General features: G+C 49.3%; 1 protein-coding gene across 9 annotated transcripts in view; it reads right to left on the reverse strand.

Annotated features, from left to right (window-relative positions):
- The window catches only part of FGFR1 (fibroblast growth factor receptor 1), a 47,398-nt gene extending 42,669 nt beyond the window's left edge, over positions 1-4,729 (reverse strand). For 7 of the 9 annotated variants that reach the window (XM_047717122.1, XM_047717121.1, XM_047717120.1 and 4 more), the window contains exon 1: positions 4,590-4,729. The gene's annotated coding sequence lies outside the window, so the exon portion shown is untranslated. Of the gene's footprint in view, positions 1-4,275; positions 4,511-4,589 lie in introns of those variants that run through there. The other 2 variants (XM_047717118.1, XM_047717119.1) reach the window with 2 other exon arrangements.
- Between the last annotated feature and the right edge of the window lie 11,116 nt (positions 4,730-15,845).

Raw genomic sequence — 15,845 nt, forward strand, 5'->3', positions numbered from 1 at the left:
CTAAATCAAACAGATCATTAAAATATCAACTGACTGGGGCGCCTGGGTGGCTCAGTGGGTTAAAGCCTCTGCCTTCGGCTCAGGTCATTATCCCAGGGTTCTGGGATTGAGCCCCGCATCGGGCTCTCTGCTAGGCAGGGAGCCTGCTTCCTCCTCTCTCTGCCTGCCTCTCTGCCTACTTGTGATCTCTGTCTGTCAAATAAATAAATAAAATCTAAAAAATAAATAAATAAATAAAATATCAACCGATTAATAAAAGTGAATTCCACCTGCTTTTTACTTAATTTCAAACGTGGCTACTATAAAATCTAAGATTACATGTGACTCGTATTCGATTTCTATGGGACAGCATGACTTTAGGCAATCTCCATGTTCTGCCCTCTTTGTCTTTCCTTCATCCTCAGTGGGCCAAACTCTCTTAATCTCTAAATCCCACGCCAAATAAGTAAGTAAATACATTTCATTTAATTAAAAAAAAGGCTATCTCTTCTACAAGTCTGAGCCTTCTCGCCGAGGATCTCATTCCTCTGAATTTCCAAAGCACCATGGGATCACAAGCTCCTTAAGAAGCGGGGTTGGCGCCTAACTTTTGCTAATACACTTAGCACCCACACCATACACAGCAGATGCTGACACATTTGTTAACTGGGTGGATAAGTGAATGAAAGAAAGGCTGATTCAATAGAAACTGATACAGATACTCTTGCAAATGAGACATCTTCTAAACATTTTGATTCTTCAGAACTGAGGAAGTCAACACCAACACATTTCTTTGGACAGGAATAAGACTTACTAATGTTTAAATTTTAAGTCTTTGTAAAAAAAAAAAAAAGGGGGGGGTGTCCAAATGTCCTGGGGTGAGGTGTACCAAAGATGAATAATAGTAAGTGAAACACTAACTGCTCCACCATACTCTGGGAAACACTGCTTTTGAAGACAAAATGGACTGGTGGACCATCACCCTCTTCACGGAGTTGTTCACCCAGGCGACAGCTATTTACTTGGGTGGCTATTTACTTGGGTGGCGGGGTGGGGAGGACCAAATATATCTTCTTTAATTGCAAGGAGGAGTGGTGGTGAGGAGAGAAATCTCTGCTTCAGACAGAGGGGAAAGGGGGGAACCTTAGGGGGGAAAGCATATCCTAGACCAAGTCTGGTACTAAATCCTCTCTGGAAACACCAGAATCTTCTCTAAAGCTCCACATCTGGACTCCCACCAGCCCCTGGTGCATTCAGCCCTTGAACAAAACTCTTGGGAAAGCAAATGCAAAACAAAATTTCCCAAGAGGAAATTAAACTCATCTCAAGGGATAAGGCTTTTTCAGAACAAGACATTTGAATCAATTCTACCTCCTTTGCCCGCAGCAGCAACAGGCTCAAACTTTTCCAGGAAGCTCTACCCTAACAGCCATTTTGATGAAAGAGATTTAAAAATGGAGGCAAAGAGGAGTGTGTTCAGAGAAGCTGGCTGCTAACAGGAGCAAATCTCCTGTTTTAGGAGCCTTTTTTTTTTTTTCAGGGCAACACCCCAAATACAAAGCACACAACTGTAAAAACCCATGGGTTTTCCTTGGGTCTCCATGGCTGAAGGCTGCCTACCCAACGTTCAGCGTGCTCTTCCTGCCATCTGGAGTCCAACAGAGCCAAAGCCAGCTGAGGCGGAGGGAGGCCTGGATGGATTCTAATCTCCAGGACAGGTGGGACAATAACAGCATCTGCCATGCTCCTAACTCCATTTCCTCCGGTGCTTTTGCTTCATTCGCTATTTTATTGAACTTTCTAACATCCTTCGTGGCCAGAGGCCAAAGGAAAAGAAGCACCCAAGACTGTTAACTTTGGAACCAAAATTAGCGATGCCCACTCTGGCCTAAATCCCACTCTCGAAAATGCCTACAAAATGGGTATTTGGACCGGTGTAGTAAAAGCAGGCAGTGGAAACACATGTCCAAGATGCTCTCCACCCGGATGGCCCTCATTAAAAAGCTGACACTTGGTGATGACTAAGACTGAATGCAACAGATATTTCAAGGAGCTCGTCACTGATGCAGTCCATAACCACTGCAGCTGGAGCCAGGCCCCAGCAACCTCCCTGTCCCCAAACACCCTGGGCTCCTCTAGGGGTCAGCGGCAGCCCTGGAGCCTCACCCAACCGACTGGGGGGAAGTATGTAAACAAGTCAGCAGAGAGGCAGGACAGACAGTCGGCAATGGCTCTCCCTTGGTCACTGAAAGGAAGGGAGATGACCCAGGCTTGGGGGTAATTAGGCAGACCGAGACACGTCCCACGGGGCCAGGCTACTTAGCTTTTAAAGCCTCAGAGAGGAAACCGGGAGCCTGGGCCAACAGGGAAAATGGCCACTTTCTGCTAAACAGTCTCAAGGCTAAGGTTCTACAGTTTAGACGGGATTCCAAAAAAAGCACTGGTCCGGAGGTGCAAAGGGCAGGGCACATCTGCAGAGGAAACAGTCACCTTAATTACCATGTCTAGAGAAAGTGCGATTTCATTTCAGCCCCCAAATCTACCGCCCAAAGGAGGAAACCAGAGAAGTGTTTTCAATTTGAAAGAGACTGGAAAAGAGAGGGTGAGAGCAACTGATTCTCCCCACCCTCTTGTAACTTTGGACCATAGGGTACTTGCCTACTTCAAAGAATATTACCAGAAACAAAACAAAACAAAACAAAAAACCACACACACACACACACCCACCAAACCCACAAAACCCTCAACAATCCAACACCCGCTTTCCAAACCTATAGCCGCTAAGAGGTAAAATGTCCCACTTTAGTTTCCAAGGGCTGCAGCCCACGTTAACTCCTTTAAAACGCACAGGGAGAGCCCCTGGCAGCAACAGCATCCGCCCCCCTCACATGCCCCCTGCAGCTGCGCCCGGGGCTCGCTCATGGGAGGGTGGAAAACGGACGCGTGACGCCACCACCGGGTGGCTAGACACCCGACGGCGGACTCCGGGACGGGGTCAGACGCTCCGGCTGCTCCAGCTACCACTGAAAGGACGGAGAAAGCAATGCTTTCGTTCCAGAAACTTCCGTCAGGGTCAGTTCCAGGCCAAACCCATGGCCAAAGAGGCCATCTCCAGCAGATGACTCCTTCGCAAGTGCCACCCCCCCCCAAAAAAAAACGGTTGGCCCCATCTCCTACGACGCCTTTTTCTGGCACAATCCAGAAAGCACCGCCACCATCAGATCCTAAATAACTTAGGATCCAGGGTAACTTTCTTTTCTCCCCGAATCCCAATGCCTCATCTCCAAGTCTCAGAAAATGTTAGAGAGGGAGGTGGGAAGGACAAGTTTAAGAATCCCAGTTTTAATTTGGGTGAGGGGGAAGGGAGGGAATGGGATGTTAATGTGGCTGCGGTGTGGGGTGAAACGGAACCAGATGCGGCTGCTACATCTGGAAAATGGGGGAAAAAAAGTGTTGGGGGAGAAAGACACCGCAGTCATTTTTTTGGTGGGCCAACAGCTTCTGGGCCCAGAAAGGAGAAGCAAGCTTCACCACCGCCACCCCCTCCACACCCCGCCCGAAGGTGTCTGGCTGCCTTCTTGGGATATGTGTTAAATGAACTCCATCCACAACGTCAATGAATTCCTCTACAAACGACGGTTCCTCTCTTCCCAGCCCCAAACATAGCGGGAGATGGGAGCGGGGTGGGCAGACGCTCTGAGCCGGAGAAGCAACAAACAGCGCTGCGGACTGAACCGCACCGGGCAAAACCCTCATCCCTTCCCCCACCTCCTAGAACCAGATTGGAACTGAACGTTCCCCTCCCCCAGACCCCGTAATGGGGCTTAACATCACCCGATGGGCGCCCTCCCTTCCACAAACTTCCGACCCTTTCGGAGATGGACTAAGTAGAAGATAACCCCTTCTGGAAAAGGGAATTCCTTCCTCGCTCTCCGCTACAGCAGATTCGGCCATTTGGTGACGACACCTCCTTAAAACCTATTCCAGGAGAAGCTAACCTATCCCTCCACTTCCTTCCCTCTTCAAGCCCCTATCCACCCACCCCCAATCTCGCCCCCATACTTTCCCCGAGGTGGAAAGGACTTAGAAATACCCCGGGTACTCAAAGCTACCTGCTGAATTGGGGCGAGTCCCCAGTAGTGGACTAAAAAGAGATGGATTGGAATGCCACACACACACACACACACACACACACACACCCTCACCTCGCTGCCCACTCCCGCCCAGCCTCCCCAGTCCGAGGAAACCGAGGGCCGCCGCCGCCTTCGCCCCGGCCCTGTCCCTCCCAGGACTCACCGCGGAGCCGCCGCCGCCTCGCCAGCTCCCCGGCGCGAGTTGGCGGAAAAGTTGGGCTGCAGGAGGAGCGGCGGGACGAGCACGGGGAGGGGGCGCAGAAGGCGACGCGAGCGGGGAGCTGGGAGGGGAGACAAAAGGGGGGCGCAAAGCGCTGGGGAAGGAATCAGGAGGTGGAGGGGGGCGGGTAACGAGTGGAAGGAGGCGCCGGACCCGACTGGACTGCGGCTGGGAAGCACGCAGCCGGGAGGCTCCGGCGCCGGGGGCCGCTCGGGACGCCAAGCCCGCCCCAGATCTGCGGGCGCCGCGGCTCTTACCTCACTCGACGCTGCGGTTCCGCTTCTGGAGAGTCCGCCGTGGCTCGTGCGGGCGGGCGAGCGCCCGCGACCCCAGCTCCGGCCCGCCGCCCCCGGGCTCCTTTCGGGTCCTGGCGGGGCCGCTAGAGCCCCGCGGCCGGCGCTCGACTCCCGGTGGCGCTCGACTCCTGGTGGCTCTCGGTGCTCAGCGCCTCCAGCCCGGGCGGGAACAATGGAGCCGAAGCTGGTGCCCCGGAGGCGGGGCGGGGGGAGGGCTCCCGTCCGCCGCCCGGGGTCTCCAGACCCTGTGGCTCCCCTCTCCGGAACCGGGCGGCGGCGCCTCACGCTTCTCGCAGACCCGGCTCCATCGCCCTGCGGGGGCCCCGGCGCCGCGGCGTGCCCGACTGCAGCACTAGGACGGTGCGCCCTGGTGGGCGCCCCTCGGACCAGCCAAAAGTCCTCGGTCTCCGCGGCTTTTCCAGCGGCGGCGCGCGCTCGCGGCCGGGGAAGGCGAGGTCGCCGCAATGCGCTAAGCAGAGTCTCGGTCCAGTCGGGACGTTGCCGCCCAGCTCCGGGCACAGCCCGGGCTCCTCCGCGCGCTGCGGCTGGACCAGAGTTCGGGCTCCCGCTCGCCGCCGCCCGCTGCCCAGGCCGCCGCACCACCACCCGCAGGAGCGCTCCGAGCGCTGTGCGCCGGCGAGGCGCGAGGGCTCGCTCTCTCACTCCCACCCGCGTTAGTCCCACCCCCCTCCTCCTCCCCCTGCTGCTGCCTGCTGGGCGTTGTAGTTCCCAGCCGCGGCCCCCGAGAAGGGGGAGCCGGCTGAGCGGCGCGGTTCTCTGGCGCTCCTTTCCTGCAGTCTGGTCTCCCTGCGAGCGCGTGCCCTTGCCAGGAGGGCGCCCCAATTTCAGGTCGTAGACACCCGAGCCATTTGGCGGGTGAGGTGGGGCGACGCTGTGGTCCCGAGGTTGTAAGTGCTAGCTCCGGCTTTGGGTCGCACTGACTGTGCCTTGGAGAAATGATTCTTCTCGCTCTAAATCTCAGTTTGTTCATCTATGAAAAAGAGGATAATAGTGCTTTTCATATAGAGTTGAGGATGGAGGGAGGGCCTGCCACATAGTTAACACTCAATGAATACAAGCTGTTTTTATTCATGAGAAGGTTTACCCCCTCTTCAGACTCTTCCACCCCACGGTTCCCCAGCCACAGAGTTCAGGTTTCGTGGTCTATGGGAAGCAGGACCCTGTGAATTCTGCAGCACCATTCTGGGCCTCCAGAAGTCTTCAACCTGCAGTGAATTTTAGGAAGCAAAGAGTGAATGGTGGGAGTTGGGCATGCTGTTGGTTTGGAACTTAATCAGAACCCTAGGAAAAGGTTCTGTGGAACCCGAGGAAAAGTGGCTAAAATGCCCTTTCCTCTGGGTCCTTCCACTATAATCTAGTGGCTCCCTAATGAGTCCTCTGGGAAACTTGTAAAAAAATACAAATTCTTGGACCTGCTCAGACCTAAGGAATCAGGCTGTGCCAGGAAGGAGCCAAGAGTCTGTATTTTCTCTGAGGTTCCCAGGGTGCCAGGTTGGAGCCATTGGTAGGGTATGAAAGACACCTCCATTCGGGTCTCCTGCTTATGAACTGTTTGATTTTGGACAAGTCCTACATCTGAAAAAAAATAAGTCTTGTTCAACTATTTCCCCCTCCCCCCCATACACACACACAGGTTGGCTGAGACTCCCTCAAAAGGTTATGCAGAGAATCAAATAAAATAATGAATATCAGTGCACTGAAGTATTACACAAATAGAAGTCACTATAGAGGGGCCCCTGGGTGGCTTAGTTGGTTAAGCATCTGACTTCTGGCTCAGGGTCATGATTTCAGGGTCCTGTGATCCAGTCCCACAACAGGCTCTGTGGTCAGTGGGGAGTCTGCTTGGGATTCTCTCCCTCTCCCTCTACAAACTCCCACTTGTGCTCTCTGTCTCTCCCAAATAAATAAACAAATAAAATCTTTTAAAAAAAAGTCAGGGTCGCCTGGGTGGCTCAGTGGGTTAAAGCCTCTGCCTTCAGCTTACGTCATGATCTCAGGGTCCTGGAATCGAGTCCCGCATCGGGCTCTCTGCTCTGCAGGGAGCCTGCTTCCTCCTCTCTCTCTCTCTCTCTCTGCCTGCCTCTCTGCCTACTTGTGATCTCTGTCTGTCAAATAAATAAATAAAATCTTAAAAAAAAAAAAAAGTCACTATGTAAGTGAACTTAGGGCCTCTACCTCATTGCCACCCCACCAACCCCTCAAACTTATAGAAGCTGGAATACTGAATGAGATAATCTTCTGCCCCTCAAATTTCAGTTATTTATTTGACCAGCAAGCGAAAGAATAGTGACCATCACAGTGTCATTCACATAGTAGGAGTTCAATAGCTATATATTGACTTACCAGAGTAAATATTTAATAAATATCTGTTGAATGGTTGAGTAAATTTAAAACTAAAGAAAGAGCAGGAAGTCACATATTTGTAGAATCAAGAAACTTCAGCCGGCTTATAGGGTTATTCTCCCTGTAAGCCTATTCCCCTCATTTTTAAGCCTTATAACTCCTGATCAGGATATGTTTATCCTCCCATATAAGCTGCTCACCCTTTGGGCCTTCCTCATTTTTCTTTAAAGTAGGTTCCACGGCCAGTGTGGAGCTCAATGAGGGGGTGTGGCGGGGGGCTGGGGAGACTTTACCTCACAACCCTGAGATTAAGACCTGAGCTGAGATCAAGAGTCTGATGCTTAACCGATCAAGCCACCCAGGCACCTAGGCCTTCCTCATTTTAAAGGCTCATTTAAAGACTCATTAAGAAGGTGAAACTCATGTGCTGCCCCCTTATAGAGGCCTTCCCTGCCTCTCCCAGCCCTGACAGTCCCTGAAACTCTCCTGACTTTCTGGTCTAACCCATTGATCTGATACTTAACTTTGCTAGTCATCTTTTTTTTTTTTTTTTTTTTTCCCAACTCTCTCTTTCTAACTAGTTTCCAGACTGTATCAGGGCAAGGAGCTCATCTCTGTATCTGCCTAGCTGAGGACACTCTTCAGGAGGTGTTCCATATGTATTTGGATTTGATGAGAGTAGCAAACCCAGGTTAGCAGAGGAGGAAATCTGACTGGAGGGAACAGAATTGGAAAGTCAAGCCATGGAGAATCCAGTGTTTATGTTAATATCCAATGACTAATTTTCCCACTCTATTACTGAAAGGGAATCTATCCCTTTCCTTTCTCTGAGTAAAACAGGGGTTTTTCAATCTAGCCCTTTTATTCTTCAGATTTGGAACCATTTTAGAAGTATCTTGAACCCAAAAGAGGAGCCTGAAGGATGTGTCCTTGATGAAAACAGAAAGAGAATGATCTAAATGCCTGTCTGCTGCTGAACAAATTTCTCTATAGATTTAGCAAGAAACCAAAATGAAAGCAAGCAGCCAACTTGATAGCTCTCCTTCCTCCAGTTCTCAAGGAAACAGCCAAAGACAGCAGAATGGAGAAGGTGAGACACCCAGAAAATGAATGGGCCATTCAGACCAAAGACATGGATCCAGAAAAACGGAGAGCTGGTCGCTTTCATCCTTCCAGCCCAACTCCCCTTCCGTGCTGCTCTTCCCCCCTCCTCTTTCTGAAAAGCAGACCCTCTACATCAGGACAGCCCCGGGCCATTGAAGGGAGAGCATTTCCCCCCCCCCTCCCGCCCCGGGCCATTGGAGGGAGAGCATCCCCAGGGCAGCCCTGAGAGGCTCCAGGCAACAGGGGTCAGCCAGCCAGCAGCTCTGCCTGCCTCTGTCCTGCTTTGTGGACTCCTGGCACCTTGCCTCCCCACACAGAAATGTAATCTTCCCTCTGAGATAACAAAGACCTGGGAGGGTCAGGGAGGATTTGTAGGCCCCTTGCCCTGCCAGCTAGATGTCTGAGGGGGAGACAAAGGCCCTCATGCTCGAGGACCTGATAACCAGATGGGGGCCTGTTGCCTCCTGGATCTGTGGGAGGAGGGAAATGGTGCTGAATGAAATGGAGGGAAACAGAGCTCTCCCCAAAGTCCCATCGGTTCTCTTTGTTTCGGAACACTGCAGAAAATCCCTTCCTTCTTCCCTGGAGCAACTTGTGCCCTCAGAGTTCTTTTACTGGTCAAGACAAGGGAACTCCTCCTCTGGCCCCAGCACTCCCCTGCTCCACTGGAGTTTCGTTATCTCAGGGCTCAGCACCCCCACTACATGGGCTGGTAGAAGGTAGGGGAGACAGGCGACATCTATACTGGGTCTGGCCTGGGTGAGAGAGCTGATCCAGCCGGCTTTGGGAACCCCTCAGACCCAGGACTGGATGCAGGATGGGATGCAGGATGGGATTCAGGAAAAGCGATGAAGAACCCTCTGGGATTCTAACTACAAAGTGGATGTTCACAGGTCCCTGGGAGCAGGGGGGTGGCCAAGCCTTTTGCCCCAGGCCCCCGGAGTTAGGGAGCAGCAGTCACTTACCATCTGGCTGCCATTTGGTGACCCCTGGCTGTTCTCAGCACAGCTTCAGCATATCAGGAAAGGGAGGGTCTTGTTTGGCTTGGTGTTTTTGTAAATAACATTTCACTCTCTCCTACCAACTGGGAGTGGGAAAGGGACTTTGCAGTAATGGGGGCTCAGCTGGCCCTAATGCAACATTTATTCACTGAGCATTGGGGTGCAGAGAGGGCATGAGAGATGAGGGCACAGTCTCAAGGGGCACCCAGTCTTGTAGTGGACACCCAACGTTACAAGCTGTGCCACACCAGGCGCGCCTACAGAGTGTTTGGGAAGGAGAGATCAGGAGAGGAGTCAACTTGGGGCACATGATGATGGAATCTTAAAAGATGACAAACAGCAGCATCTGAAAATATACAAAGTCATCTGGGATCATTGAGGAGGACAAGACTGGACAGTACACCAGAGGCGTTGAAACTTCTCTATTATCTTGCCCTGGAGGGATGAACTTGGTCTCTGGGAACCAACAGATCTGGGTTTGGTCGCAGTTCTGCCACTTCTTTCTGGTTGTGTGATCTCGGGCAAGCTCCTTACCTCTTGTCTCTTTCCTCAGTGGTGTAATGAGGGTCACAACAGGACCTGTTCTTTGCAGAACTGTTGAAAGGATTAAACAACATAATGTGCGTAGTGCACTTGTCACAGTGCCTGGCACATAGTACCTGCTCAATAAATGGGAGCCACTGTGGAGGTATTTGAGCTAAGGAGCTTTCCTGTGGCTCAAGACACCTCTCTTGGAGCCCATTTCCCAGGTATCTTTGTGGTGTTACCACCTCCCTCAGATTCTCTGTCCCACCAAGACCGATATATTCTGCCCTCCCTCCCGCAATCTTCCCCTTTCTTGTTGACCTCATAAGATAAGCAGCCTCTTTTCCTATAGGTTTTACTGTGAAACAGGGAGAGAACAGCAAGAACACATACATAAAAGCTGACCAAACTTATAAAACCTCAGCGATCCTAAGAGCCATGGTCTCTTGTCTGGCTCTCAGACTCCCTTGAGAATGTTCACTAAGAACCTTAGCTGGCCCTTTGTCCTCTGCTTTTCTTCTGAGCTCCCTAAACTCTTCCCTTTCTGACTCCAGCTTACAAACCCTCTCCCGGTAAAAGCCAAAGCACTGTCCTGGGGGACTGGAGAGGTGACAGGTGGGCAGTGGCAGAACTGTGGACAATTTGCATTTCTGAGGACTCCCCAGGAGTAAGAGGATGGGGTTCCTGGGCTTCTGCCCTGCCTAGGGACAAAGATCAAAGTTGCAGGGTTGGACGGGAATATTTGAGGATTCAACTTTGAAGTGGATTCCATCCAAGGATATGCTAACAAAGTTGCAGATGACTTCTCCTGGGTTGTTAAGAACTTTTGGTGATATTGGAATGGGTGGGGTCAGAGAGGAAGAGAATTTAAAAATAGACCTTGTTCCCCCAAACTGGTTAAAAAAGATAGATATGCATTTTAAAAGACTAGAAGATAAAGGTGTTTGGGAGGGTGTGGGAAAATGAGCCCTTGAAACCATCGTTTGTAGGAGTACTGATTGATAGCCTCTTTGGGGGGGTCTTTGATTATGTTTATCAACATTTAATCAGTATATGTTTTACATACTCTTTGATTCAGTAATTCTTCTAGGAATTGAGTAGATAGATGTCCTTGCATATGCATAGGAAGACTATATACATAACATATATACAAAAATAATCATCACAGTATTATTTGTAGCTGCAAAACACTGAAACAGTGTACATGTCCACCATCTGACTGTTCCATAAGGGACTTGGTGAAATAAATCATGGTACATCTATAAATGCAAAATTGCACATCTGTTAAAAGGAAAAAGATGGATCTGTATGTACTAATATGGTGGGGAAAGAGCAAGAAGTTTTGTACTGTGGATATGAGAGATCATTTATGGGGCCCCTGGCTGGCTCAGTTGGTAGAGCTTGCAACTCTCGATCTCCGGGTTGTGAGTTCAAGCCCCACGTTGAGCGTGGAGCCTACTTAAAATTAAGAAATAAAATACGGTTCTTAAAAAAGAGATCACTTGTGGAAAAAAACATGGGCACACACATACACTCACGTATGCAGACACTTACACACAAAGATGCTTATCTATATGTAGATTACTGACAAGGAAACATACACATACACAGCTGGTGAACTGAATGACTAGGAGTTCAAGGGGTAGGAAGTGGACTTTTAGACTAAGCCCTTTGGCACTATTTAAAAATTTCATCGTGTACCTAGGCTTTTCCTCCCTAACTTTTAAACAAAGCCAAGGTCTATTAATTAAACTGTTAAGAGTGGTTTACATGGGCTCCTGGGTGGCTCAGTCAGTTAAGCGGCTGCTTTTGGCTCAGGTCATAATCCTAGGGTACTGGGATCGAGTTCCACATGGGGCTCCCTGGTCAGCAGAGAGCCTGCTTCTCCCTCTCCCTCTGCCTACCACTCTGCCTACTTGTGCTATCTCCCTGTCAAATAAATAAATAAAATCTTTAAAAAAAAAAAAAAAAGAGTGGTTTAAACGGGGCACCTGGGTGGTTTGGTCGGTTAAGCATCTGCCTTCGGGGTTCAGGGATCGAATCCCACTTTGGGCTCCCTGCTTGTGTGCTCATTCTCACATTCTCTCTCTCTCTCAAATAAATAAATAAAATCTTTTTTAAAAAAGTAGTGGTTTTCTTTGGGATGTGATTACAGGAGGCTTACTTTTTTTTTTAATATTTATTTACTTGAGAGAGAGAGAGAGAGTGAGAGCAAGAGTGAGCATGAGAGGGGAGAGGGTCAGAGGGAGAAGCAGACTCCCCGCTGAGCAGAGAGCCTGATGTGGGACTTGATGCCAGGACTCTGGGATCATGACCTGAGCTGAAGGCAGTTGCTTAGCCAACGGAGCCACCCAGGTGCCCACACTTTTTAACATACATTTGTATCATCTGAATTTTTTTGTGAGGAGCCTGTTCACAGGGTTATGTGTATAGTTGAGTGGGTTGTGTCCTGGCTGTGAGTAGGTCAGGGACTGGCATTCTTTGAGCTGCTACAGAGTTATGCCTGTGTGAAGGAAGAGGTTCCTTCTTCAAACTTGCTCAAAGGCATGCTGGCCCTGACTACTTCTGTATCAGCAGAATAACAATAGCGTATTTAGAACAAGCAAACATACAGTGAGTGATATAATTTTAACTTCAGGCAAAAGAAGAATCACGGAGAACTGCTCTGCCAGGTACAAGTCCACTTGGACAACAGGTTTTTCTTTCTTTCTTTCTTTTTTATTTATTTAGTTATCTGGCAGAGAGAGAGAGAGAGAGAGAGAGAGAGAAAGTGCCCGGGGTAGGAGCAGAGGGAGAGGGAGAGAGGGTCTCAAGCAGATTCTGTGCTGAGCATGGAACCCGATGTGGGGTTCAATTTCACAACCCTGAGATCATGACCTGAGCAGAAACCAGGAGTTGGATCAGGGGCCCAGCATGGAGCCCCACATCAGGCTCCCTGTTAAGTGGGGAGTCTGCTTCTTCCTCTCCCTCTGCTCCTCTCCCCAACTCATGCTCTCTCAAACGAATAAATAAGACCTTTAAAAAATTATTTTTCTTTCTTTTTTTTTTTTAAAGTAATCTCTACACCCAAGGTGGGGCTCAAACTCATGGCCCCATGATTGAGTCCCATGCTCTACTGACTGAGACAGCCAGATGCCTCCCCCCTACTCCCCCATTTGGACATTTAAGCAGCCACTCTCTGGCCTTCACAAGACAGAGAGGGAGACAAACCATAAGAGACTCTTAACTCTAGAAAACAGACTGAGGGTTGTTGGAGGGGAGGTGGGTGGGGGGATGGGATAACTGGGTGATGGGCATTAAGGAGGGCACTCGATGGAATGAGCACTGGGTATTATATGCAACTGATTAACCACTAAATTCTACCTCTGAAACTAATAATACACTATATGTTAATTAAATTGAATTTAAATAAAAAAATAAAAATAAAACAAAGCATCGCGAAGGCCAGGAGAAAAAAAGATATCTTTAATCCTCACTGCTGGTGGTCACCAGCCCAACCATCCTGCCAAAAGTCCCCTCCTTTGAGGAGAGACAGAGACAACATAGAAGCTGATCTTCGGAAACCTCAGATGTTTGGATAATGCTTTTGGGTTCAGGAAGGGCTGGCGACTCCTCTGATCATTAGTCTTTCTGAGACGTGCTTTTCTTTTTGCCAGCCAGGGCAGAGCCCATGCAGGACACCTGTGTGAGGCCCACCTGAGTCAGAAGCCCAGCCCTCTCCCATAATGCCCTGTGGCCCATACATGGCTTTGGGCAGCAGCTGAAGGGAATGGTCATTATGCATTTCTTTGCTAAGTCAGGTGGGGTGCATTTCTTTTTCTTTTTCAGGTTTTATTTTTAAGTAACTTCACTCAACGTGGGGCTCAAAACCACAACTCCAAGATCAAGAGTTGTATCCTCCACCAACTGAATCAACCAGCCAGGTATTGGTTCAGAAAGCAATCTTAAAGGTTCTAGAAAGCAATCTGGATGGGTGCTGGATCCTCTTAGGTCCTTCCAGGAAGCTTCTTCCTCAGGCTAGAGAGAGGCTAATAATTCACCGTTGTGTTCCTATAGCCACTTGTTTGACTCTGATAGGTTTCTAACACGTGAGCTTATTTTCTAAGAAGCATATAGAAAATAGAATTAGCTGTGTTAGATTGGATCTCTCTGCTGGAGGCTTTTTAAAAAATGTTTTGTTTTGAGGTAACAATAGCTAATATTTAATGAATGTTTGCTGTGAGCAGGCACCTTGCTTTTACACAGCTCATCTCATTTAAACCTCACAACCATAAGGCAGACACAATTTTTAGTTTCCATTTCACAGGTGAGCAAACTGAGGCTCAGAGAGAATCAACAGACCCACAAGTGGTCAGGTAAGGAATCAAGGCTGAAAATCTGGACAGTCTGATTCCAGAGCTTTCATTGCCGGCCATTTCACCTTGGGAGAAGAGGCTGTCCTTTTTATTTTTATTTTTTTTAAGATTTTTATTTATTTATTTGACAGACAGAGATTACAAGTAGGCAGAGAGGCAGGCATGGGGTGCGGGGGAGGGTTTGGCGGGGAGCAGGCTCCCTGCTGAGCAGAGAGCCTGATTCGGGGCTCCATCCCAGGACCCTGAGATCATGACCTGAGCCAAAGGCAGAGGCTTTAACCCTCTGAGCCACCCAGGCACCTCTAAGAGGCTGTTCTTTTTTTCTTTTTTTTTTTTTTTTTAAGATTTTATTTATTTATTTGACAGAGAGTACAAGTAGGCAGAGAAGCAGGCAGAGAGAGAGGAGGAAGCAGGCTCCCTGCCGAGCAGAGAGCCCGATGAAGGCAGAGGCTTTAACTCACTGAGCCACCCAGGCGCCCCCTAAGAGGCTGTTCTTGATTAATAGTGTCTCCCGAAGGGAATTTAAAATTGTTCTTCCTTTTAAAATTCAATCTCTCTCTCTCCCCTGATTTCTCTCTCTCTCTCTCTCTCTTTCTCTCTTACACACACACACACACACACACACAGAAATCTTTAAACCACACCAAACAGAATTGTAACAGTTTGAGCACAAATTTGTTACTAATCTGCTTGAATCAATAGGCCTGCCATTTTTCTAAAACAGTTCGGCCTCATAGGATGATGTTGTGAGTGTGTGTGTGTGTGTGTGTGTGTGTGTGTGTAAGGAGGGGTGGTAAGAAGAAAAGCTGCAATCTGACACCTGTGGGCCCAAGTCTCAGTGTCACTTGGGGATGTCACTAGGTTTCAGAATCACTCTGCTGAGAGTTCAACTAGTCCTGTGGAGGGGTTGTGCAGGAATTAGGAGTTGAGGCTGAAGCAGGGGCTAGTGAAAAACATGGAGGGCGTTTTCAGGGGGACTCAACTCTGCCAGTGCCGAGACTGTATTTTAAGTAACCGTATCTCTCTTATGAATAGGCCCACAGAGAGTTGAGATGGAAAGACTTTTTCTTTTTTTTTATTTTTTTATTTGACAGAGAGATCACAAGCAGGCAGAGAGGCAGGCAGAGAGAGAGGAGGAAGCAGGCTCCCCGAGAGAGCAGAGAGCCCGATGCGGGGCCCGATCCCAGGACTCCCGAGACCATGACCTGAGCCGAAGGCAGCGGCTTAACCCACTGAGCCACCCAGGCGCCCTGGAAAGACTTTTTCAAATCAAATGTGCTTTCTGCTAGGTATGTTTCAAGTTTATTTTTCATTTTCATCTTTTTCCACATCCCGCACCCCTGCCTACTTAAAATTCCATCTCCTTCTGCCTTTCGAACTTTTGAGGAAAAAGGGGCAGTATTCTGATGAGAGGAGTGGCTTCATCTTTTACCCTGCTCCAGGCTTAGCTTTACCAAGAAACCTGTTTGCCTCTGGCACTCCCTCCCCTCTGTAAAAGGTCTCCAAAGCAGCCCTTGGGCCCCTGCCTCCTACCTTTTTTCTAGGAGTCTAATTCCTGTCCCTGGTTGTCCAGGTTAGAGCTGAGATTCATACTGTGATTCCAAACCAAGGTTTTTAATACAGTAAGCATGGGGGGCCTGGCTGGCTCAGTCAGTTAGGGGTCCAGCTCTTGGTCTCAGCTCAGGTCTTGAACCCTGGGTCATGAGTTCAAGCCCCGACTACTTAAAAAAAGAAAGAAGTGCAGTAAGCATGATTAAAACAATCGGAGAGAATGTTTGTTGTGGCAAAAAGTTGAATATTGCAGGGGTGGGAGGAGGAAGAGAACAATTCAGGAAGACAGGTGTTCAGCTTCTACTTATGTCCCTGTC

This window comes from Lutra lutra, chromosome 2, assembly GCF_902655055.1.
Source record: "Lutra lutra chromosome 2, mLutLut1.2, whole genome shotgun sequence".
In the NCBI taxonomy this organism is placed as follows: domain Eukaryota; kingdom Metazoa; phylum Chordata; class Mammalia; order Carnivora; family Mustelidae; genus Lutra; species Lutra lutra.